This window comes from Capricornis sumatraensis, chromosome 9, assembly GCF_032405125.1.
Source record: "Capricornis sumatraensis isolate serow.1 chromosome 9, serow.2, whole genome shotgun sequence".
Lineage (NCBI taxonomy): Eukaryota > Metazoa > Chordata > Mammalia > Artiodactyla > Bovidae > Capricornis > Capricornis sumatraensis.
In genome coordinates this window covers 49,661,789-49,685,312 of record NC_091077.1, presented here as the reverse complement: position 1 = coordinate 49,685,312, position 23,524 = coordinate 49,661,789, and the positions used below count along the sequence as shown (strand labels likewise).

Here is a 23,524-nt window from a genome sequence, read left to right as displayed (position 1 = left end):
GACACCCCTCCCACCCCCGAGAGGAAGGAGGAACGCTCACTCCTGGAACAGCCCGCGAGCGGGGGAGAGCAGGTGAGTCACCGCTCTGCGCACAGGTGAGTCTCCGGGCGCGGCCGGCTCAGGCCCCACCCCCTCGCTGGTGCCCCAGGGACCGGGCGAGGCAACGCAGAGTCCCGGGCACACTCCTCTGAGGAGTGCCACAGGTGTTCCTCAATGACCCGCTTCCGGAAAAAAAAGTGCTCTAGCCCCCGCTCCTAGTTTCACCGCAAGAGAAACTGAGGCCTCGTAGCTTGAGGCGAGGTGGAACTAGAATCCGACTCTGGGGACCTCATAATGTGCGATGGAAGCCCTCCGAGAAATCACCTAATCCATCTGTCACTTGACAGATGGGGTAACCGAGAGCTATCCTGATGGAGGACAAGAGTCTTGTCACAGCGGCGTCCCCTCCTGAGATTGCCCCCAACGCATTCGCGCGCACGCACACGCATACACACACACACACACATTTGAAGGACCTGGCATCTGTCCCTATCCCTCTGGCCATTTAGGAAATTTTATTCCCTGTCTTCCTTTTCTAACTTCCTGGTGAATGTTCCCCCAAAAAAAACTACAAATAAACAAAATACATATTCACTATCAGCCTGGTATAGAAAACACTAACGACGTTTTTTTCTTCATCATGGGATGATGAACACGATTGATTTCAGTCAGTTCAGTCGCTCAGTCGTGTCTGCCTCTTTGCGACCCCATGAACCGCAGCATGCCAGCCCTCCCTGTCCATCACCAACTCCCGGAGTCCACCCAAACCCATGTCCATCGAGTCGGTGACGCCATCCAACCATCTCATCCTCTGTCATCCCCTTCTCCTCCTGCCCTCAGTCTTTCCCAGGATCAGGGTCTTTTCGAATGAATCAGCTCTTCGCATCAGGTGGCCAAAATACTGGAGTTTCAGCTTCAGCATCAGTCCTTCCAATGAACACCCAGGACTGATCTCCTTAAGGATGGACCGGTTGGATCTCCTTGCAGTCCAAGGGACTCTCAAGAGTCTTCTCCAACACCACAGTTCAAAAGCATCAATTCTTCGGCGCTCAGCTTTCTTTATAGTCCAACTCTCACATCCATACATGACCACTGGAAAAACCATAGCCTTGACTAAACAGACCTTTGTTGGCAAAGTAATGTCTCTGCTTTTTAATATGCTGTCTGTGTTGGTCATAACTTTCCTTCCAAGGAGTAGGCGTCTTTTAATTTCATGGCTGCAGTCACCATCTGCAGTGATTTTGGAGCCCAGAAAAATAAAGTCAGCCACTGTTTCCACTGTTTCCCCATCTATTTCCCATGAAGTGATGGGACCAGATGCCATGATCTTAGTTTTCTGAATGTTGAGCTTTAAGCCAACTTTTTCACTCTCCTCTTTCACTTCAGTATTGGTCTATAAATCCAAAATAATGCAAGATAACAATACCCACAGAGCACTGAACAAGGTGCTAGGGAGACCTGCCTTCAACATGTTTACCCTTTACTACTTATATCTCCCTTTCCCAGGAAATGCAAACTCCTGGAAGACAGCAGCTGTGTTCCCTACAGCACCCAGCACAATGCTCATCCCCTAGGCAGTTAATGTCTGTGGGTGAATGTGCCTGTTGTAATTCAAAGCACTACGGATTTGTGCTAGTTGGGAGTTGCTGACAAAAGGCAGTAGGACCCTGAAGGGAGAGAACAATCTTCAGGAGACAGACTTTAACAAGGCAATTTTTGTCCAGCCACATCTCATTCTATGTCTAGCTTCAGAATCTTTGCTCCTATGGCCTCCTCTGCCTGGAGTGGCTATGGCTTCCCTCCCCATCCCCCACTATACTTAGCTACCTTAGAACATAGTATTCAATCAATAAATATTTGAACTAACAAGAGATAAAGGATTATGTTCCATAACTTTGTATATTCACCACTTCACTGAAGTACCAGTTACTTCATTTCCAAGGTCCCATGTTCAAAAATTGTTAACAATTATAAGATCCCAACATTGGAGCATTAAACCAAGCATGGGGCTTCCCAGGTGGCACAGTGGTAAAGAATTTGCCTGCCAATTCAGGAGACACAAGAAATGCAGGTTTGATCCCTGAGTTGGGAAGATCTACTTGATCAGGATATGGCAACCCACTCCAGGATTCTTGCCTGGAAAATTCCATGGACAGAGGAGCCTGGTGGGTTACAGTCCATGGGGTTGAAAAGAGTTGGACACAAATGAGCACATGCACACACACACACAAACACACACACACACGAGAAGCCTTCCTAAGCATACGGGCCTGGTATAGATTGAATGTTTACCCTCTCCCCAAAATTTATGTTGAAAATCTAATGCCCTTGGTGACAGTATTAGGAGATGGGGCCTCTAGTACATGATTAGGTCATGAGGGATTTGTACCCTTATAGAAGAGGCCCCAGAGATCTCCCTTGCCCCTTCTGCCATGGGAGAACAGAGCTTTGACTATGAATCAGGAAGAGAGCTCTCCCTACAACATGATGATGCTAATGTCTTGATCTTGGACTTTCCAGTCTCTGGAACTGAGAAGTAAATTTCTGTTATTTAGGGCATTATGTTATAGCAGCCCCAAAAGACTAAGACAGGTCCTAAAGATGAAAGTTTGGATTTGTCTGAGGAAAAGAAGGATCAGGTGACAGAAAAAGAATATGATAAGAGACTTGCAGTGTTCCCTGTAAGCTATGGTGAGTCACTTCCTGACCCCTGAGAAACCATGACAAGCTTACTAGGGGCAACTTGAGCATTCATTAAGTTCAAGGCACCTGCTATGTGATGGAACAGCAGCAATGAATAAAACTGACTTTAAAACAGAGATAAAATTGAGATCGGTGTTCTCATAAAATTTGAAATGAAATAGAAGAGACAGGTATTAAAACAAGTAAACTACAAAAAAAAAAAAAAATCAAGTGTGAAAATAGGGTATAGCAACAAGTCAATTTACCAGAAAATTAACCTGATCTGGGGCTTCCAGGTGGTGCTAGCAGTAAAGAACCCGCCTGCCAATGCAAGAAATGTAAGAGATGCAGGTTCAATCCAACCTGCATCCCTTGGAAATGAGTCCAAGATGGCAGAGTAGAAGGACATGCACTCAACATCTCCTGCAAGAACTCCAAAATTACAACTTGCTGCTGAACAACCATCAACAGGAGAATGGTGGATCCCACCAAAAAAAGACACCCCCTGTCCAAGGGCAGAGGAGGAGCCCCAGCAAGACCGTAAGGGGGATGAAATCGCGTTTAGAATCAAAACGAATACCCACCAGAGATGCTCGAAGGGCGCAAACAAAACCTTGTGTGCACCAGGAGACCCCACAGAGACTGAGCCAGACCTACCTTTGAGTCTTTGAGTGTCTCCTGAGGAAGTATGGGTCTGCACTGCCCTGCCACAGGGGCAGGGACTCTGGATGCAATAGACCTGGGTGTGGCATAAGCCCTCTTGGAAGAGGTCGCCGTTAACCCCACCATAGAGCTACCGGAATTTACACAGGACTGCGGAAACAGAATCTTGGAGGCCACAAACAAAACCTTGGGCACACCAGGACCTGGGAGAAAGGAGCAGAGACCCCACAAGAGACTGACCCAGACTTGCCTGTGAGTGTCCAGGAGTCTCCAGTGGAGGTGGGGGTCAGCGGTGGCCTGCTGCAGGGTCTGGGGCACTGAGTGCAACTATGGGTGCACAGACCTTTTTAAGTAAGTTGCCATTATCTTCATTACAGGTCAAACAACAGAGAGGGAACACAGCCCCGCCCATCAACAGAAAACTGGATTAAAGATTTACTGAGCATGGCCCCGCCCCTCAGAATAAGACCCCGTTCAGTTCAGTTCAGTCGCTCAGTCGAGTCCGACTCTTTGCGACCCCATGAATCGCAGTACACCAGGCCTCCCTGTCCATCACAAACTCCTGGAGTTCACTCAGTCTCACGTCCATGAGTCAGTGATGCCATCCAGCCATCTTATCCTGGGTCATCCCCTTCTCCTCCTGCCCCTAGTCCCTCCCAGCATCAAAGTCTTTTCCAATGAGTCAACTCTTCGCATGAGGTGGCCAAAGTACTGGAGTTTCAGTTTTAGCATCATTCCTTCCAAAGAAATCCCAGGGCTGATCTCCTTCAGAATGGACTGGTTGGATCTCCTTGCAGTCCAAGGGACTCTCAAGAGTCCTCTCCAACACAGTTCAAAAGCATCAATTCTTCGGTGCTCAGCCTTCTTCACAGTCCAACTCTCACATCCATACATGACTACTGGAAAAACCATAGCCTTGACTAGACGGACCTTTGTTGGCAAAGTAATGTCTCTGCTTTTGAATATGCTGTCTAGGTTGGTCATAACTTTTCTTCCAAGGAGTAGGCGTCTTTTAATTTCATGGCTGCAATCACCATCTGCAGTGATTTTAGAGCCCCAAAAAATAAAGTCTGACAGTTTCCCCCATAGTCAGTCTATCCCATCAGGAAGATTCCATAAGCCTCCTATCCTTATCCATCAGAGGGCAGACAGAATGAAAACCACAATCACACAAAATTAACCAAACTGATCACATGGACCACAGCCTTATCTAACTCAATGAAACTATGAGCCATGCCTTTTAGGGCCACCTAAGACGGACAGGCCATGGTGGAGAGTTCTGGCAAAATGTAGTCCACTGGAGAAAGGAATAGCAAACCACTTCAGTATTCTTGCCTTGAGAACCCCATGAACAGTATGAAAAGGGAAAAAGATAGGACACTGAAAGATGAATTCCCCCGGTCGGTAGGTGCCCAATATGCTACTGTAGAAGAGTAGAGAAATAACTCCAGAAAGAATGAAGAAACAGCCACAGAGAAAACAACGCCCAGTTGTGGATGTGACTGATGATGGAAGTGAAGTCCAATGCTGTAAAGAACAATATTGCATAAGAACCTGGAATGTTAGGTCCCTGAATCAAGGTAAATTGGAAGTGGTCAAACAGAAGATGGCAAGAGTGAACATCCACATTTTAGGAATCAGTGAACTAAAATGGACTGGAATGGGCAAATTTAATTCAGATAACCATTATATCTACTACTGTGGGCAAGAATCCCTTAGAAGAAATGGAGTAGCCCTCTTAGTCAACAAAAGAGTCCGAAACGCAGTACTTGGATTTAGTCTCAAAAATGACAGAATGATCCTGCTGTTCATTTCCAAGGCAAACCATTCAGTATCACAGTAATCCAAGCCTATGCCCCAACCACAAATGCCAAAGAAGCTCAGGTTGAATGGTTCTATGAAGACCTACAAGAACTTCTAGAACTAACACCCAAAAAAGATGTCCTTTTCATCATAGGGGACTGGAATGCAAAAGTAGGAAGTCAAGAGATACCTGGAGTAACAGGCAAGTTTGGTCTTGGAGTAAAAACTGAAGCAGGGCAAAGGCTAACAGTTTTGCCAAGAGAAGGCACTGGTCATAGCAAACACCCTCTTCCAACAACACGAGAGAAGACTCTATACATGGTCATCAGCAGATGGTCAAAACCGAAATCAGGTTGATTATATTCTTTGCAGCCAAAGATGGAGAAGCACTATAGAGTCAGCAAAAACAAGACTGGAGGCTGACAAGGCTCAGATCATGAGCTCTTTATTGCAAAATTCAGACTTAAATTGAAGAAAGTAGGGAAAACCACTAGACCATTCAGGTATGATGTAAATCAATTCCCATAGGAATATATAGTGGAGGTGATGAATATAGATCCAAGGGATTAAATCTGATAGAGTGCCTGAAGAACTGTGGATGGAGATTCATGACATTGTATAGGAGGCAGGGATGAAGACCATCTCAAAGAAAAAGAAATGCAAAAAGGCAAAATGGTTGTTTGAGGAGGCCTTACAAATAGCTGAGAAAAGAAGTGAAGCTAAAGGCAAAAGAGAAAAGGAAAGATACACCCATTTGAATGCAGAGTTCCAAAGAATAGCAAGGAGAGAAACGAAAGCCGTCCTCAGTGATCAATGCAAAGAAATAGAGGAAAACAATGGAATGAGAAAGACTAGGGATCTCTTCAAGAAAATTAGGTACTAAAGGAACATTTCATGCAAAGATGGGCACAATAAAGGACAGAAATGGTATAAGCCTAATAGAAGCAAAAGAGATTAAGAAGAGGTGGCAAGAATACACATAACTAAGATCTTTATGACTCAGATAACCACAATGCTGTGATCAACCACCTAGAGCCAGACATCCTGGAATGGGAAGTCAAGTGGGACTTAGGAAGCATCACTACGAACAAAGCTACTGGAGGTGATGGAATTCCAGCTGAGCTATTTCAAATCCTAAAAGATGATGCTGTGAAAGTGCTGCACTCAATATGCCAGCAAATTTGGGAAACTCAGCAGTGGCCACAGGACTGGAAAAGGTCAGTTTTCATTCCAATCACAAAGAGAGGCAATGCCAAAGAATGTTCAAACTACTGCACAATTGCACTCATCTCACATGCTAGCAAAGTAATGCTCAAAATTCTCCAAGTGAGGCTTCAACAGTACATGAACCGTGAACTTCCAGATGTTCAAGCTGGATTTAGAAAAGGCAGAGGAACCAGAGATCAAATTGCCAACATTCGTTGGATCATCGAAAAAGCAAGAGAGTTTCAGAGAAACGTGTATTTCTGTTTTGACTATACCAAAGCCTTTGACTATGTGGATCACAACAAACTGTGGAAAGTTCTTAAAGAGATGGGAATACCAGACCACCTCACCTGCATCCTGAGAAACCTGTATGCAGGTCAAGAAGCAACAGTTAGCACTGGACATGGAACAACAGACTGGTTCCAAGTTGGGAAAGGAGTACGTCAAGGCTGTATATTGTCACCCTGCTTATTTAACTTATATACAGAGTATACACCATGTGAAATGCTGGACTGGATGAATCACAAGCGGGAATCAAGACTGTTGGGAGAAATATCAGTGACCTCAGATACACAAATGATACCACCCTTATGGCAGAAAGCAAAGAAGAACTAAAGAGCCTCTTGATGAAAGTAAAAGAGGAGTGTGAAAAAGTTGGCTTAAAACAACACTCAGAAAACAAAAATCATGGCATCTGGTCCCATCACTTCATGGCAAATAGATAGGGAAACAATGGAAACAATTTTACACTTTCTTTTCTTGGGCTCCAAAATCACTGCAGATGGTGACTGGAGCCATGATATTAAAAGACACTTGCTCCTTGGAAGAAAAGCTATGACCAACCTAGACAGCATATTAAAAAGCAGAGACATTACTTTGCCAACAAAGGTCCATCTAGTCAAACTACGCTTTTTCCAGTAGTCATGTATGGATGTGAGAGTTGGACTATAAAGAAAGCTGAGGGGAGGGAGGTGGGAGGGGAGTTCAGGATGGGGAACATGTATACACCCGTGGCGGATTCATGTTGATGTATGGCAAAACCAATACAATATTGTAAAAAAATAAAATGCAGATTATCAAACCTAAAATAAATAAATAAAAATATCAAAGCACACACACACAAAAGAAAGCTGAGCACCAAAGAATTGATGCTTTTGAACTGTGGTGTTGGAGAAGACACTTGAGACTCCCTTGAACTGCAAGGAGATCAAACCAGTCAAACCTAAAGGAAATCAGTCCTGAATATTCATTGGGAGGACTAATTATGAAGCTGAAACTCCAATAGTTGGGCCACCTGATTCGAACTGAAACTCCAGTACTTACTTTGTCCACCTGATGCAAAGAACTAACTGATTAGAAAAGACCCTGATGCTAGGAAAGATTGAAGGCACAAGAAGGGATGACAGAGAATAAGATGGTTGGATGGCATCATCAACTCAATGGACATGAGTTTGAGCAAGCTCCGGGAACTGGTGATGGACAGGGAAGCCTGGTGTGCTCCAGTCCATGGTGTCGCAAAGAATCGGACACGACTGAGTGAACTGAACTGAATCTAATCTGGGGTTCAGTGACCAAAGAAAGTCACCTTTATGCTGTGACCCACTCTTTTTGTGTGTGTGTGTGACCCACTCTTGCCAGACTTTTTGACTCACCTCTCCACCGAAACTCCACCCTTTATCAAGGTCAGTAAAGACCTCGATGATGCCAAATCCAGTGATCAGTTTCTGCCACAGTTGACTTGTACCATCAGCAGTGTTTAGTCACTCTCCCCCTTAAAATACCATCTCCATTGGATCTACAAGCACTAGGCTCTTCTGATTTTCCTTCAGCCTCCCTGAATACAACTTCTGAGTCTTCTGTATTAATTTTCTCTACATCTTCCCAACCTCTAAACAGTTTCCAGAGTTCTCAAAGTTCAGTCTAAGAACTCCTGACACCTTTCCAAGGGATTGTAAGATAAAATCTATTTTAACAGTGATACTAAAATAGCATTTGCTTTTTTCATTCACAATCTCTTATGGAGTAGAGTGTTCTACAGGTTGCATGCATGCTCAATTGCTAATTAGGGTCCGACTCTGTGGGGCCCTAAATGGGAAACCTTAAAAAAGATGGGTTAGCTTTGCGGTGGGAAACTAAGATGGCACCTGGCGGAAGAGATAGGGGCGTGGTCTATGTTACAGTTTTTGATTGGCTCTCTTGATTTCTGTGCACGTGGACAGCCCGTGATCACCATAGACTCCTGTTACAATGAAGGCACATGACGATTTGACCTTTAACGTGATTGGTGCAACTATGGCACATGATGATTTGACCTTTAACATGATTGGTGCAACTATAGAAAGTCCCTCACAAACCCCCCTGCTTGCCTATATAAACCAAGAGTTTGTGGCAATAAAGAGGAACTGCTTAGACGGAACTCCTGTCGCGTCTGATTGTCTTTCGCTCGCCCAGGGGCTGGGTTGGCGGACAGCAGGCTCACCTCTCCTCGGGACTCCTCGGCTTTGCTGAGGGAAGTTCCACTGCCTCTCTCTTTCTGCGGAGCGCCCCCCGCACGACTCTTTGTGACCCCATGGACTATAGCCCACCAGGCTCCTCTGTCCATGGGATTTATCAGGCAAGAACACTGGAGTGGGTTGTTATTTCCTACTTCAGGGAATCTTCCTGACCCAGGGATGGAACCTGCATCTCCTGCATTGGCAGGCAAATTCTTTACCACTGAGCCAGCTGGGAAGCATTCTATGGGTTACATGATGTATAATATGGTATCACTCAGAATGCAGAAGCAGATACAAGAATCCAGCTACCTTTCATTAAGCCAGACATTTTAAAAATTTGCAAAAATGCAAAACAATTACATTTCTCCCCTTGAATTTTCTTTTACTTTAGAAAACAGTTTTTTTCTTTTTAAAAATACTGTTTAATGCCTATAAAAGCAGATCGGCTAAAATAAACTAAGACTTTCTATATTTTTTAAAAAAGCTATTTATGATAACATGTAATACTACAGTCAATATTGATAGATAAAACTCTCATAAAGAAAAGCTCTTCAAGATCCTCAAAAAATTTTGAGTGTAAAAGGATCTTGAGACTTAAAAGTTAACTGCTGTTAGAGTGTCCCAGGACTCCATCCTTCAACTTCTTTTTCTGTCTACCATCAACCCACTGGTGATCTCATCCAATCTTTTTGCTTTAAATATGCTGGCAACTGTAGGTTTGTATTTCAACCTGAACCTTTCCCTCTGAATTCTAAACTTGCAGATCCAGCTTGATACCATCATAAGGATATCCAGAAGGCACTTAGGCATCTCACACTGTATGTCTGTGTGTCCAAAGCTGATTTCCTGAAACCTCTGTCCAAACCTACCAATGTAATAATTTTCATTCCATAAATGGCAATCCCATTCTTTAGTTGTTTAAGCCAAAACTTTGGAGTCATCTTTGACTATTTTATTTCATGCACACATTTCATATTTGATTCCTCAGCAAATCCTGTGTCTCTTTCTTTAACATATATTTGGAATCTACCAACTTTTTGCCATCTCCACTGTTACCATCATCATTACTTAGCTTGAATTTCATGTGCGTGCAACCTCAGTCACATCCAACTCTTTGCAGTCCCGTGAACTGTAGCCCTCCAGGCTCCTCCATGGGATTATCCCAGCAAGAATACTGGAGCAGGTTGCCATTTCCTCCTCCAGGGGATCTTCCTGACCCAGGGATTGAACCTGTGGCTCCTGCATTGGCAAGCAGATTCTTTACCACCTGGGAATTTAACAGGAAACTCCTAACTAGTCTTCCTGCTTCAGACTTTGCCTCCCTCAGTCTGTTCTCAATTCAGTAGCTGGAGTGATTCTATTAAAAAATTTAATAAGTCCAAATATGTCACTGCTGCTGCTGCTGCTGCTGCTGCTAAGTCGCTTCAGTTGTGTCCGACTCTGTGCGACCCCATAGACGGCATCCCACCAGGCTCCCCCGTCCCTGGGATTTTCCAGGCAAGAACACTGGAGTGGGTTGCAATTTCCTTCTCCAATGCATGAAAGTGAAAAGTGAAAGTGAAGTTGCTCAGTCGTGTTCGACTCTTCGAGACCCCATGGACTGCAGCCTACCAGGCTCCTCTGCCCATGGGATTTTCCAGGCAAGAGTACTGGAGTGGGACTGTGCCCTAAACCCTCCAGTGGCTCCTGCCTTCAGACTAAAAGGCAAGTTCCATATAAGGGCCTCCAGAGCTCACCTGCCCCCACACACCCCTCTGACACACTGGCCTCTTTACTAATCCTGGAACACTTGGAGGCAGGCTCTTGCCTTAGGGCCTTTGCTTTCTGCCTGGAATGTTCTCCTCCAAATAGCTGCCTGATTCACTCCTTCACCTCCCCCAGGTCTTTTGCTCAGCTTTCACTTTCTTGGTGAGGCTTCTTCTTGGCCACAGTATCTAAAATCTCATTCCCTCCCCACAGCATCCCATCCCTCCTTCATTGCTTTATTTTCCTCCTTAGGATGTATCACCATCTTACATACAAAGTCATATAGTATATATTTATATGTATATTTTCATAATTATTGTTTTCTGTCTAACTCTCACTAGAATTTAAGCCCCATGAGGGTTAGACTTTTTGTCTATTTTCTTCAGTGCTATATCCCTGGTACCTGGAATATACTTCTAGCAGAGGACCTGAAGGACATGGTGGTGGTGGTTTAGTTGCTAAGTCATATTCAAGTCTTGCGACCCCATGGACTGTAGCCCTCCAGGCTCCTCTGTCCATGGGATTCTCCAGGCAAGAATACTGGAGTGGGTTGCCATTTCCTTCTCCAACATAGCAGGTCCCTCAATATACATTTGTTAAATGAATGAAAGAAAGAATACATGAGATGTATAGAAAAGTCATTGACTGCATGGATGCGGAAGGAAGGAAAGAGTTATTCTGGACAAGGGACAAGCAAGTTTGACAGCCCCAAATCCCACTACTGGAAAAGAAGTTCTGTGATTTGGGATCAGTAAAGCAGGCAGAGGCTAAACTGGAGAAGGCTTTGTCAGGCTTCAGACTTGATTGTGAGGGAATGGGGACCACAGAGGATTTCATACAAAGAGGTAAGTTGATCACATTTTGTTTTTTTTAAAATTCATTTTGCAAAAATGCAGATTGTAAAGCAATGCACATAATAGCCCATTTATGTTTGAACACTGTATACACATTTGTTTTAATGCTCTTTTCTCACATCATCTGAGCCATTTAAATCCCACCATCTGTTCAAAACCTCCAGGTCTTCCCATCTCACTCTAAAGAGTGGTCTTGCTCATCAACCTCAAACCCATCTTTGGCTTTTCCCTTCTATCTTTCCACTCCAACCTGCACTGGAGTCCTAGACATTCCTGTAACACAAGAAGCACTTTCCTTCCTTAGGGCCTTTTCATTTCCCATTTCTTCTGCTTGGAATGGTCTTCCAAATAACTCCTTAGCTCACTCCATGGCTTCACCAAGATCTGTGTTCAAATATCATGTTAAAAAAACAAACAAACAAATATCATGTTGTCTAAGAGGCTTTCCCTAGTAAAATATCACTAGCACCCTTTCTTCCCCTCTCCATTTTATTTCTTAGCACTTGTCACCACCTAACATATTAGGGGTTTCAATATCTCCTGGTCACAGAGACCTTCCCTGACCACATCCCCTACACCCCAGTCCCTCTCCACCCACATTACTACATTCTCTTGCTTACAGCACTTATCCCTTCTCTAGAATTGTCTTGTCTAATGACTTCTTTTTTTTATTAATAATTTCATGTATTTATTTTTGCTGTGCTTATTCATCCTTGCTGCACAGGCTTTCTCTAATTGTAGTGAGCAGGGGCTACTCTTTGTTGTAGCGCATGGACTTCTCATTGCAGTGGCGTCTCTTGCTGTGGAGCACAGGCTCTAGTGCACACAGGCGTCAGTAGTTGTGGCACATGGGCTCTAGAGAACAGGCTCAATGGTTGTGGTGCACGGGCTTAGTTGCTCCAGGGCATGTGGGATCTTCCCAGACCAGGGATTGAACCCATGTCTCCTGCATGCCAGCAGGCAGATTCTTTACTACTGAGCCACGAGGGAAACCCCTGATTTATTTTCTGTCTCCTCTATTATATTATAAACTGCATGAGGACAGGAATCTTGTCTGACATTTTTACTTCTCCACTCAAATAATTTAGCACAGTGCCTGGAAGATAAACTACACTTTAAAAATATTCAGAGAAAGAATGAGTGGCCATAGATATAGGAGGAAAGCCAACTGTCATTGAAGTCAAGGACTTGTTCACTAATGTCAGTTGATGATATCTGGATTGAAACGTCACCTTTCAACTTCAGGTTGATTAATGTGCATCAAAGATGTTAAGGAGGACTTCTATAGTGGTTGAGTGGATAAGAATCAACCTGCCAATGCAGGAGAAACGGATTCCTGGTCCCAGAAGATTCTATGTACTTGGTCCAGGAAGATTCCACATGCCTTGGAGCAACTAAGCTTGTGCCCTACAACTACTGAGCCTGCGCAGCTAGAGCCTGTGCTCTACAACAAGAGGAGCCATCGCAATGAGAATCCTGCACACTGCAATGAATAGTAGCACCCACTTGCCACAACTAGAGAAAAGCCCATGCAATACTGGAGTGGGTTGCCATTTCCTTCTCCAGGAGATCTTCCCAACTCAGGGATTGAACCCGGGTCTCCTGCATTGCAGGCAGACACTTTACTGTCTAAGCCACCAGGGAAGTCCAATAGTTCTAAACAAAACTCCCAAAAAAAGGATGTTAAGGAAAAAATAGTCAAAAGTCAATCAGAAAGACTTCAGGGAGTATTCTGAAAAGTAACATAAAATAAAGTCAAAATGTCAATAAAGATGAACCATCAGAGATCATTTTAAAGATTTTCTACATTACATTGTGTTGTCGTTTAGTTGCTAAGTCATGTCCAACTCTTTGCGATCCCATAGACTGCAATACGCCAGCCTTCCCTGTCCAACACTATCTTCCAGAGTTTGCTCAAATTCATGTCCATTGGCCAGTGATGCTATCCAACCATCTCATCCTCTGTCACCCCCTTCTCCTTATGCCCTCAATCTTTCCCAGCATCACAGTCTTTTCCAATGAGTTGCCTCTTCACATCTGGTAGCCAAAGTATTGGAGCTTCAACTTCAGCATCAGACCTTCTAATGAATATTCAGGATTGATTTCCTTTAGGATTGACTGGTTTGCTCTCCTTGCTATCCAAGGGACTCTCAAGAGTCTCCTCCAGCACCACAGTTCAAAAGCATCGATTCTTTGGCCCTCAGCCTTCTTATGGTACAACTCTCACATCTGTACATGACTATTGGAAAAACCATAGCTTTGAGTACCCAGACTTTGATTGGCAAAGTGATGTCTCTGCTTTTTAATATGCTGTCTAGGTTTGTCATAGCTTTCCTTCCAAGGAGCAAGCATCTTTTAATTTTGTGACTGCAGTCACCATCACCATCTGCAGTGATTTTGGAGCCCCCCCAAAATTATAATCTGTCACTGCTTCCACTTTTCCCCCCATCTCTTTGCCATGAAGTGATGGGACCAGATGCCATGATCTAAGGTGTGTTTTTTTTTTTAATCTTAGTTTTTTGAATGTTGAGTTTTAAGTCAGCTTTTTCACTCTTCTCTTTCACCCTCATCAAGAGCCTTTCTGGTTGCTCTTCACTTTCTACTGTTAGAGTGGTATCATCTGCATACCTGAGGTTGTTGATATTTCTCTTAGAAATCTGATTCCAGCTTGTGATTCATCCAGCCCAGCATTTCACATGATGTACTCTGCATATATAAGTTAAATAAGCAGGGTGACAGTATACAGCCTTATCATACTCCTTTCCCAATTTTGAACCACTCCGTTGTTCCATGACCAGTTCTAATTGTTGCTTCTTGACTTGCACACAAGTTTCTCAGAAGACAGGTAAAGTGGTCTGGTATTCCCGTCTCTTGAAGATTTTCCACAGTTTGTGGTGATCCATAGTAAAAGGCTTTAGCATACTCAATAAAGCAGAAGTAGATGTTTCTCTGAAATTCCCTTGCTTTTTCTATGGTCTAAAAGGTGTTAGCAATTTAATCTCTAGTTCCTCTGTCTTTTCTGAATCCAGATTGTACATCTGGAAGTTCTCAGTTCAGTTCAGTCACTCAGTCATGTCCGACTCTTTGTGACCCCATGAATCGCAGCACGCCAGGCCTCCCTGTCCATCACCAACTCCCGGAGTTCACTCAGACTCACGTCCATCGAGTCAGTGATGCCATCCAGCCATCTCATCCTCTGTCGTCCCCTTCTCCTCCTGCCCCCAATCCCTCCCAGCATCAGAATCTTTTCCAATGAGTCAACTCTTCGCATGAGGTGGCCAAAGTACTGGAGTTTCAGCTTCAGCATCATTCCCTCCAAAGAAATCCCAGGACTGATCTCCTTCAGAATGGACTGGTTGGATCTCCTTGTAGTCCAAGGGACTCTCAAGAGTCTTCTCCAACACCACAGTTCAAAAACATCAATTCTCCAGCGCTCAGCTTTCTTCACAGTCCAACTCTCACATCCGTACATGACCACAGGAAAAACCATAGCCTTGACTAGACAGACCTTTGTTGGCAAAGTAATGTCTCTGCTTTTGAATATGCTATCTAGGTTGGTCATAACTTTTCTTCCAAGGAGTAGGCGTCTTTTAATTTCATGGCTGCAGTCACCATCTGCAGTGATTTTGGAGCCCAAAAAAATAAAGTCTGACACTGTTTCGACTGTTTCCCCATCTATTTCCCATGAAGTGATGGGACCAGATGCCATGATCTTAGTTTTCTGAATGTTGAGCTTTAAGCCAACTTTTTCACTCTCCACTGTCATCAAGAGGCTTTTTAGTTCCTCTTCACTTTCTGCCATAAGAGTGGTGTCATCTGCATATCTGAGGTTATTGATATTTCTTCCGGCAATCTTGATTCCAGCTTGTGTGTGTTTCTTCCAGCCCAGCGTTTCTCATGATGTACTCTGCATATAAATTAAATAAGCAGGGTGACAATATACAGCCTTGACGTACTCCTTTTCCTATTTGGAACCAGTCTGTTGTTCCATGTCCAGTTCTAACTGTTGCTTCCTGACCTGCACATAGGTTTCTCAAGAGGCAGGTCAGATGGTCTGGTATTCCCATCTCTGGAAGAATTTTCCACAGTTTATTGTGATCCACACAGTCGAAGGCTTTGGCATAGTCAAGAAAGCAGAAATAGATGTTTTACTGGAACTCTCTTGCTTTTTCCATGATCCAGCAGATGTTGAAGCCTAGCTTGAAGGATTTTGAGCATTACTTTGCTACCGTGTGAAATGAGCACAATTGTATGGTAGTTTGAGCATTCTTTGGTATTGCTTTTCTTTGGGATTAGAATGAAAACTGACATTTTCCAGTCCTGTGGCCACTGCTGAATTTTCCAAATTTGCTGGCATATTGAGTGCAGCACTTTCACAGCATCATCTTTTAGGATTTGAAATAGCTCAGGTGGAATTCCATCACCTCCACTAGGTATGTTTATAGTAATGCCTCACACTATAGGATGTCTGGGTCTAGGTGAGTGACCACACCATCCTGATTATCGAGGTCATTAAGTCCTTTTTTATATCATTCTTTTGTGTATTCTTGCCACCTCTTCTTAATCTCTTCTGATTTCTGCCCTTTATCATGCTCATACTTGCTTAAAATGCTCCCTTGATATCTCCAATTTTCTTCTTCAGGAAAAAGATCTCTAGTCTTTCCTATTCTATTGTTTTCGCTGTTTGTATTGTTCATTTAAGAAGGCTTCTTATCTCTCGTTGCTATTCTCTGTATCTCTGCATTCACTTGGATATATCTTTTCCTTTCTCCTTGCCTTTGGCTTCTCTTCTTTATTCAGCTATTTGTAAAGCCTACTCAGACAGCCACTTTGCCTTCTTGCATTTCTTTTTCTTTGGGATGGTTTTGGTCACTGCTTCCTGTACCATGTTATAAACTTATGTCCTTAGTTCTTCAGGCACTCTATCAGATCTAATCCCTTGAATCTATATTCATCACCTCTATTGTATATACATAAGGGATTTGATTTACATCATACCTGAATGACCTAGTGCTTTTCCCTACTTTCTTCAACTTAAGTCTGAATTTTGCAATAAAGAGTTCATGATCTGAGCCTTGTCAGCTCCCGGTATTGTTTTTGCTGACTGTATAGAGCCTCTCCATCTTTGGCTGCAAAGAATATAATCAATCTGTTCTCGGTATTGACCATCTGGTGATGTCCATGTGTAGAGTTGTCTCTTGTGTTTTTGGAAGAGGGTGTTTGCTACGACCAGTGTGTTCACTTGACAAAACTCTGTTAGCCTTTGCTCTGCTTCATTTTGTACTCCAAGGCCAAACTTACCTGTTTTCCAGGTTTTTCTTGACTTCCTACTTCTGCATTCCAGTCTCCTATGATGAAAATGACATCTTAAGCAGAAGGTCTTGTAGGTCGTCATGGAAACTTTCCACTTCAGCTTCTTTGGCATTATTGGTTGGGTCATACACTTGGATTACTGTGATGTTGAAAGGTTTGGCTTGAAAACAGATCATTCTGTCATTTTTGAGACTGCATACAAAGACTGCATCTTGGACTCTTTTGTTAACTATAAGGGTTACTCCATTTCTTCTAAGGGATTCTTGTCCACAATAGCAGATATAATGGTCATCTGAATTAAATTCTCCCACTCCCATCCATTTTAGTTTACTGATTCCTAAGATGCCGATGTTCACTCTTGCCATCTCCTGCTTGACCACATCCAATTTACCTTGATTCATGGACCTAATATTCCATGTGCCTATGCAATATTTTTCTTTACAGCATCAGACTTTACTTTTACCACCAGACAACTGAGAGTCATTTCCCAGCCTCTTCATTCTTTCTGGACCTACTTCTCCACTCTTCCCCAGTAACACACTGGATACCTTCTGACTGGGGGGGCTCATCTTCCAGTGTCATCTTTTTGCCTTTTCATACTGTTCATGGGGTTCTCAAGGCAAAAATACTGGAGTGCTTTGCCATTCCCTCCTCCAGTGGACTACATTTTGTCAGAACTCTCCACTATGACCATCGGTCTTGGGTGGCCCTGCATGGCATGGCTTATAGCTTCATTGAGTCAAGCCCCTTCACCACAACAAGGCTGTGATCCATGAAGGGCTATATTGTGAGGATTTCATTATTATTTATCTACATGTGCTGCTAAATAGCTTACCAGTTTACAAAGCACATTCCTGAATGTTATCTCATTTGAGCAGGGAAGAACCAGAATGAGTAAAGATCTAAAAACAATGAAGATGAGAACTGACTGGGCAGCTTTGCAGTCAGAGTTTGGAAAGATTTTACCACTTGTTTGTTGCCATGAAATGATGGGCACCCCCTCCCCCAATAAAGCTCATGTACATGGTACTAAGTTGCTTCAGTTGTGTTCGACTCTTTGCGGCTCTGTGGACTGTAGCCCGCCAGGCTCCTCTGTCTGTGGGATTCTCCAGGCAAGAATACTGGAGTGGGTTGCCATGCCCTCCTCCAACAGATCTTCCTGACCCAGGGATCAAACCTGCATCTTCTGTGACTCCTGCGTCGCAGAAGGATTCTTTTACCACAGAGCCGCTGGGGAAGCCCAATAAAGCCCATAGAAAAGATCAAAAGGACTCTTGGATTAGCCTGAAGAAAGCCAACAAACAAAGTCAGATTCAGACAGGAGAGAAAAAAACTAAAGGTAAAACCTAAGGGTGGGACCATATCAGGGTCAAAGGCAGTTGGATGCCTGGGGCCCTGCTTGCGTTTCCATTCCCTTTCAGATGAGTAGGGAAAGCCATAAAGCCCTGCCATCCTGGCAGTGTTATCTATTAACTTAGCTAACACCAGAGATTTTCCTCATTTCTGTGTAGCTCAGTTTACAATGTTGTCTGTACCTTAGAATCAGCTGGAAAAGTTTTTTAAAAATATGATACCCAGGTACTACCTCAAAGACTCAGATTCAGTTGTTCTTAGGTAGGGACTAAGCATTTAAAAAATCTCCCTGGGTGGACTTCCTTGGTGATCCGTTGGTTAAGAATCTGCGTGCCAGTGCAGGAGACACAGGTTTGATCCCTGCTCTGGGAAGATTCCACTTGTCAAGGGGCAGCTAGGCCCATGTACCACAACTACTGAAGCCCACATGCATAGAGCCCACACTTCACAAGAAAAACCACTGCAATGAGAAGCCCATGCACAGCAACTAGAGAGTAGCCTACAATCACCACAACTCGAGAAAGCCCACAAGCAGCAACAAAGACCCAGCACAGCTAAATATATACATGAGTGAAGTCACTCAGTTGTGTCTGACTCTTTACGACCCCACGGACTGTAGCCCACCAGGCTCCTCCCCCATGGGATTCTCCAAGCAAGAGTACTGGAGTGGGCTGCCATTTCCTTCTCCAGGGGATCTTCCCAACTCAGGGATCGAACCTGGGTCTCCTGCGTTCCAGGCAGACGCTTTAACCTCTGAGCCACCAGGGAATATATATATATATATATATACACACACATATAAACAACAACAATAAAAAATATCTCTGGGTGATTCTCCTGGGCAGCCAGAATTGAGAATCACTGATAACTTATCTAAGGCTGGACAGAAAACAAAATCAAATCACACATACCTAAAACTCATTCATTAATTCATTTCTTCACACAATCATAATTATTTTAATACTCAATAACTGAAAATAATAACAGTTTATATTTACTAAGTCTTAGATACATGTTAAGAACTTTGGTTCCATGTTAAGAGCTTCACATGTCATCAAAACTTCTTAACAATCCTAAAGTAGTTACTATTGTATTCCTCATTCTGTAAATGAGAAACAGAACTTTGGATCACACTGGGAATATGGCAGTGCTGGGACCCAGATCAACCAGGATCCAGAACCAGACTCTTAACCTTGTCCCACTTAGCCTCTGAAATGTCAATGGCTTTTAAAAACTCTTTGTTGACCTGCTACATTCAGAATAGTCTTCATTTTAAGATTATATTATGATGGAGGTAATTTCAATCCCTAGTTGTTATCCTATTACAACAATGTGATAAGTGGAGCTGGTTGGGGGTTTTTTAGGGGGTGGGGTGCCAGGACAGGTGCTCACTTGTATCCTTTACAGGCCTCTTCTAATAAGAATGCTACTGGCTTTAATCAGTGAGTTAAGTTTTAAATAAAAACAACCAAACTTAGGCCCTTGACACTTATGAAACATGCGTAATGTTTTCTTTATTTGTGTTATTCATCTTCCCTGTAGAAACTAAAATCAAGATTTAGTTTTTAAAATCAGTAAGCAGTAGGTGTTCATGATTCTTTCTCCTCTGATATGATCAAAGACGTTTACACAAAAACAAACATTCCCCTTGCCCTTTCATGCTCATATTTTTATTGACAACAATGGAGAAAGAGAATCTGAAAAGGGAAAAGTTAAAGACAACCAAATACAGTCATCTCTAAAAGAAGTCTTTTATTTTTTTATTTTTTTTTTATTAAATTTTAAAATCTTTAATTCTTACATGTGTTCCCAAACATGAAACCCCCTCCCACCTCCCTCCCCATAACATCTCTGTGGGTGATCCAAGGGAAGGAGATGGAGATGGGTGTGGTGCTTTAATTCTTCTTTTTAAAGTATCAGTAGGCTTTATTATAGAAAGCTTGTTCTTTGTATTCACCATTCTAAAAATTCTTTGACATTTTTAGATTTTTATAAGGGTATGAAATGTTCTATCAAGATAAGAATTGTTGTAATATAAACTGTAATATAAACTCAATTAATATACTTTAGATTTCAGATGTATTAGTGAATGAGTCATTCTCCACTCATTGTTTTCATAGCTTAACAACAATTTTTCTAAATTCCAAGAAATTCTGAGAAAAAGAAAACCTGTTTGAACAGAGCAGAGATATACATCTGCCAAGAATCTTTAATGCCCACGTGTGTCCCCAGATGGACACTGAATACAGAACTTAAAGTAGAAGCCGGGAAGCCTTTGTCTTTGGTTTGCCCATGATTCTGGGTTGACTAGGTGGTCTAGTAGGCCCTAGGATTCCTAGACTCCATGAGCTCACAGTAGAGTCTGGCCAACCAACATACATTCCCTCTTGTCTGTCTTCCGCCATCAGTTCTTACCAGTCCAGCTTCTTTATTTCCTTAGTCACAGGAACTCACTCTTCTATTTGCCCTTGAGTTTGGCAGGACCTGCCCCTCTATCACAGATGACAATTACCATATTCATTCATTTATCCATTTGTTTGCTCAGTCAACAAATATTTTAGAGCACCTACTATGAGATGTGCGTTGTACTAGATCCTAGAAATACAGTAGTGGGCAGTCCTCATGAAATTTACATTCCAGAGACAGAGAAAGACAATAAGTAGGTAACAATTAAATAAACAATGTGATTTTAGATAGGGGTAAGTGCTAAGAGTGACTAGGAGGAAGCATGCTTATTTGGATAGAGAGGTCAGGAAGGGCCTCACTGAAAAGGTGATCTTTGAGCTGAGACCTGAATGACCAGAAAGAGTCCTGTGATGGGGCAGAATATCTCATGGGAGGAAACAGCAAGTGTAAAGGCCTGAGGGTGGAGAAAAGCCTGGCATATTCAAGGAACATGAAAAAAGCAAGTGTCTGAGGAGTGAAAAATAAGGAAAAGATAGAAAAGATAGTACTGCATAAGGTCAGAGGTGCAGGCAGGGGCCAAATCATGTAGGACCTTGTAGGTAATGGTAAAAAGTTTGGGTTGTCCTTTAAAAGCAATGCAAACCCCCTCAGACTATTAAGAAGTGAAGTGACCATGATCTGATTTGCATTTTTAAAAGGTCACTGGACTGCTATATTGAGAATGAAGTGTGGTTGCACAGCAAAGAAAACTGTAAAACAAAAAGACAACCCTCAGAATGGGAGAAAATATTTGCAAAGGAAGCAACCAATAAAGGAGTAATCTCCAAAATATACAAGCAGCTCATGCAGCTCAATATCAAAAAACAAACAACCCAAACAAAAAATGGGCAGAAGACCTAAACAGACATTTCTCCAAAGAAGACATACAGATGGCCAGCAAACACATGAGAAATGCTCAACATCACTAATTATTAGAGAAATCCAAAGTGAAACTACAGTGAGGTCTCACTTTACACTAGTCAGAATGGCCATCATCAAAAAACCTACGAACAATAAATTCCAGAGAGTGTGTAGGAAAAAGGGAACCCTCTTGCACTGTTGCTGGGAATGTAAATTGATACAGCCACTCTGGAAGACAGTATGGAGATTCCTTAAAAAACTAGGAATAAAACTACCATATGACCCAACAATCCCACTACTGGGCATATACCCTGAGAAAACCATAATTGAAAAAGATACATGTACCCCAATGTCACTGCAGCATTTACAACAGCTAGGACATGGAAGTAACCTAAGTGTCCATTGACAGATGTATAGATAAAGCAGCTGTAGTACATATATACAATGGAATATTACTCAGCCATAAAAAGGAACACATTTGAGTCAGCTCTAATGAGATGAATGAACCTAGAGCCTATTATACAGGGTGAAGTAAGTCAGAGAAAAACGAACATCGTATATTAACGCATATATATGGAATCTAGGAAGATGGTACTGATGAACATATTTGTAGGGCAGCAAAGGAGATGCAGACATAGAGAACAGACTTGTAGACACGGTGGGGAAGGAAAGAGTGAGGTGAATAGAATAGCATGAAAACATATACATTACCATATGTAAAATAGCCAGTGAGAATTTGCTGTATGGCTCAGGGAGCTCAAACAGGTGCTCTGTGACAACACAGAAGGGTGGGTGGGGTGGGAGGTGGGAAGGAGGTTCAAGAGGGAGAGGACATATGTATACCTATGATTGATTCATTTTAATGTATGGTAGAAACCAACAATGTTGTAAAGCAATTAATTAAAAAACAAAACAAAACTCTGTGCTTATACTGCAGGGGGCAGGAGTTCAGTTCCTGGTTAGGTAACTGAGATCCCCCATACCTTGCTGCAGGGTGTGGCCAAAAAAAATGAAGTATAAGAGAACATGAGTGAATGCTTGTCATCATACTTTAACTTATTCACATATTCAAAAATATTTTTTGAGCAGCTAATTGCCAGACAGTATGCCAAGCACTGGGAAATCATGGTAAGCCGAACAACATTCCTCCCCTCAGGGAGCTTACAAGATAACTGGAGAGACAGAGAAGTATAGAAACTGTTATAAAGAGCTAAGTGCTGTGCTGGGAGTAATCTCCATTTGTTAAGGATACCCAGGGAATTCATTCATTCATTCGTTTAGTAAATATTTATGTGCCAAGCTCTTGGAATACAATGATGAACAAAACAGACAACATATATACCTCCATGGTGTTTACAGATTAATGTCAGAAGCAGACATTAATTAAACACTCCCACAGATATATCATTACCCTCTGTGATATGAGCTATGAAAGAAAAGTAATGTGAGAATGTATAAGAGAGGAGCTTGGATTAGTCTGGGAGGATGCGGGAGACCAAAGGATGAGCTGCAAGTAAAAAGGTAGGTAAAAAAGGAAAGGAAGATTGTCAATTGTGTCTCAATAAAATGGGGGGAAAAAAAAGGGTGACTTCCCTGGTGGTCCAGCAGCTAACACTCTGCACTCACCAAGCAGGGGACTCAGTTTCAATCTCTAGTCAGGGAACTGGATCCCACATGCCACAATTAACGGTTTGTATACCTCAACAAAGACGGTGCCTCAACTAAGACCTGGCACAGACAGATAACTAAGTTAAATAAATAAACATTTAAAAATAAAAGAAAAAAGAAAGGAAACAATGCTGGGCTGTTGGTGGTGAAGGGAGGGCATTCCAGAGCAAAGGAATAGTGTGTGCAAAGGCACAAAGGCTACAGAACATAGTAGATTCTGGAGGAAAGCAAGATGTTCAGTATGGCTGGGCTATAGATAAGAAGGGCACAGCAAGGTTAAAGAGAATAGAGAGGCAAGCAGGTTAGAGTCATGCCATGCTAATAAATTCTTTTGACTGGTAAAGGATTTTAAGCAGGAGAATGATGAGGTCAGATGGATTATTAGAAACGTCTCTG

General features: G+C 42.7%; 1 non-coding gene across 1 annotated transcript; it reads right to left on the bottom strand.

Moving 5' to 3' along the window:
- Nucleotides 1-18,849: 18,849 nt before the first annotated feature.
- Nucleotides 18,850-18,922, bottom strand: TRNAS-GGA (transfer RNA serine (anticodon GGA)). The gene has a single exon. It is a non-coding gene; the product is annotated as a tRNA-Ser (tRNA).
- Nucleotides 18,923-23,524: the final 4,602 nt, after the last annotated feature.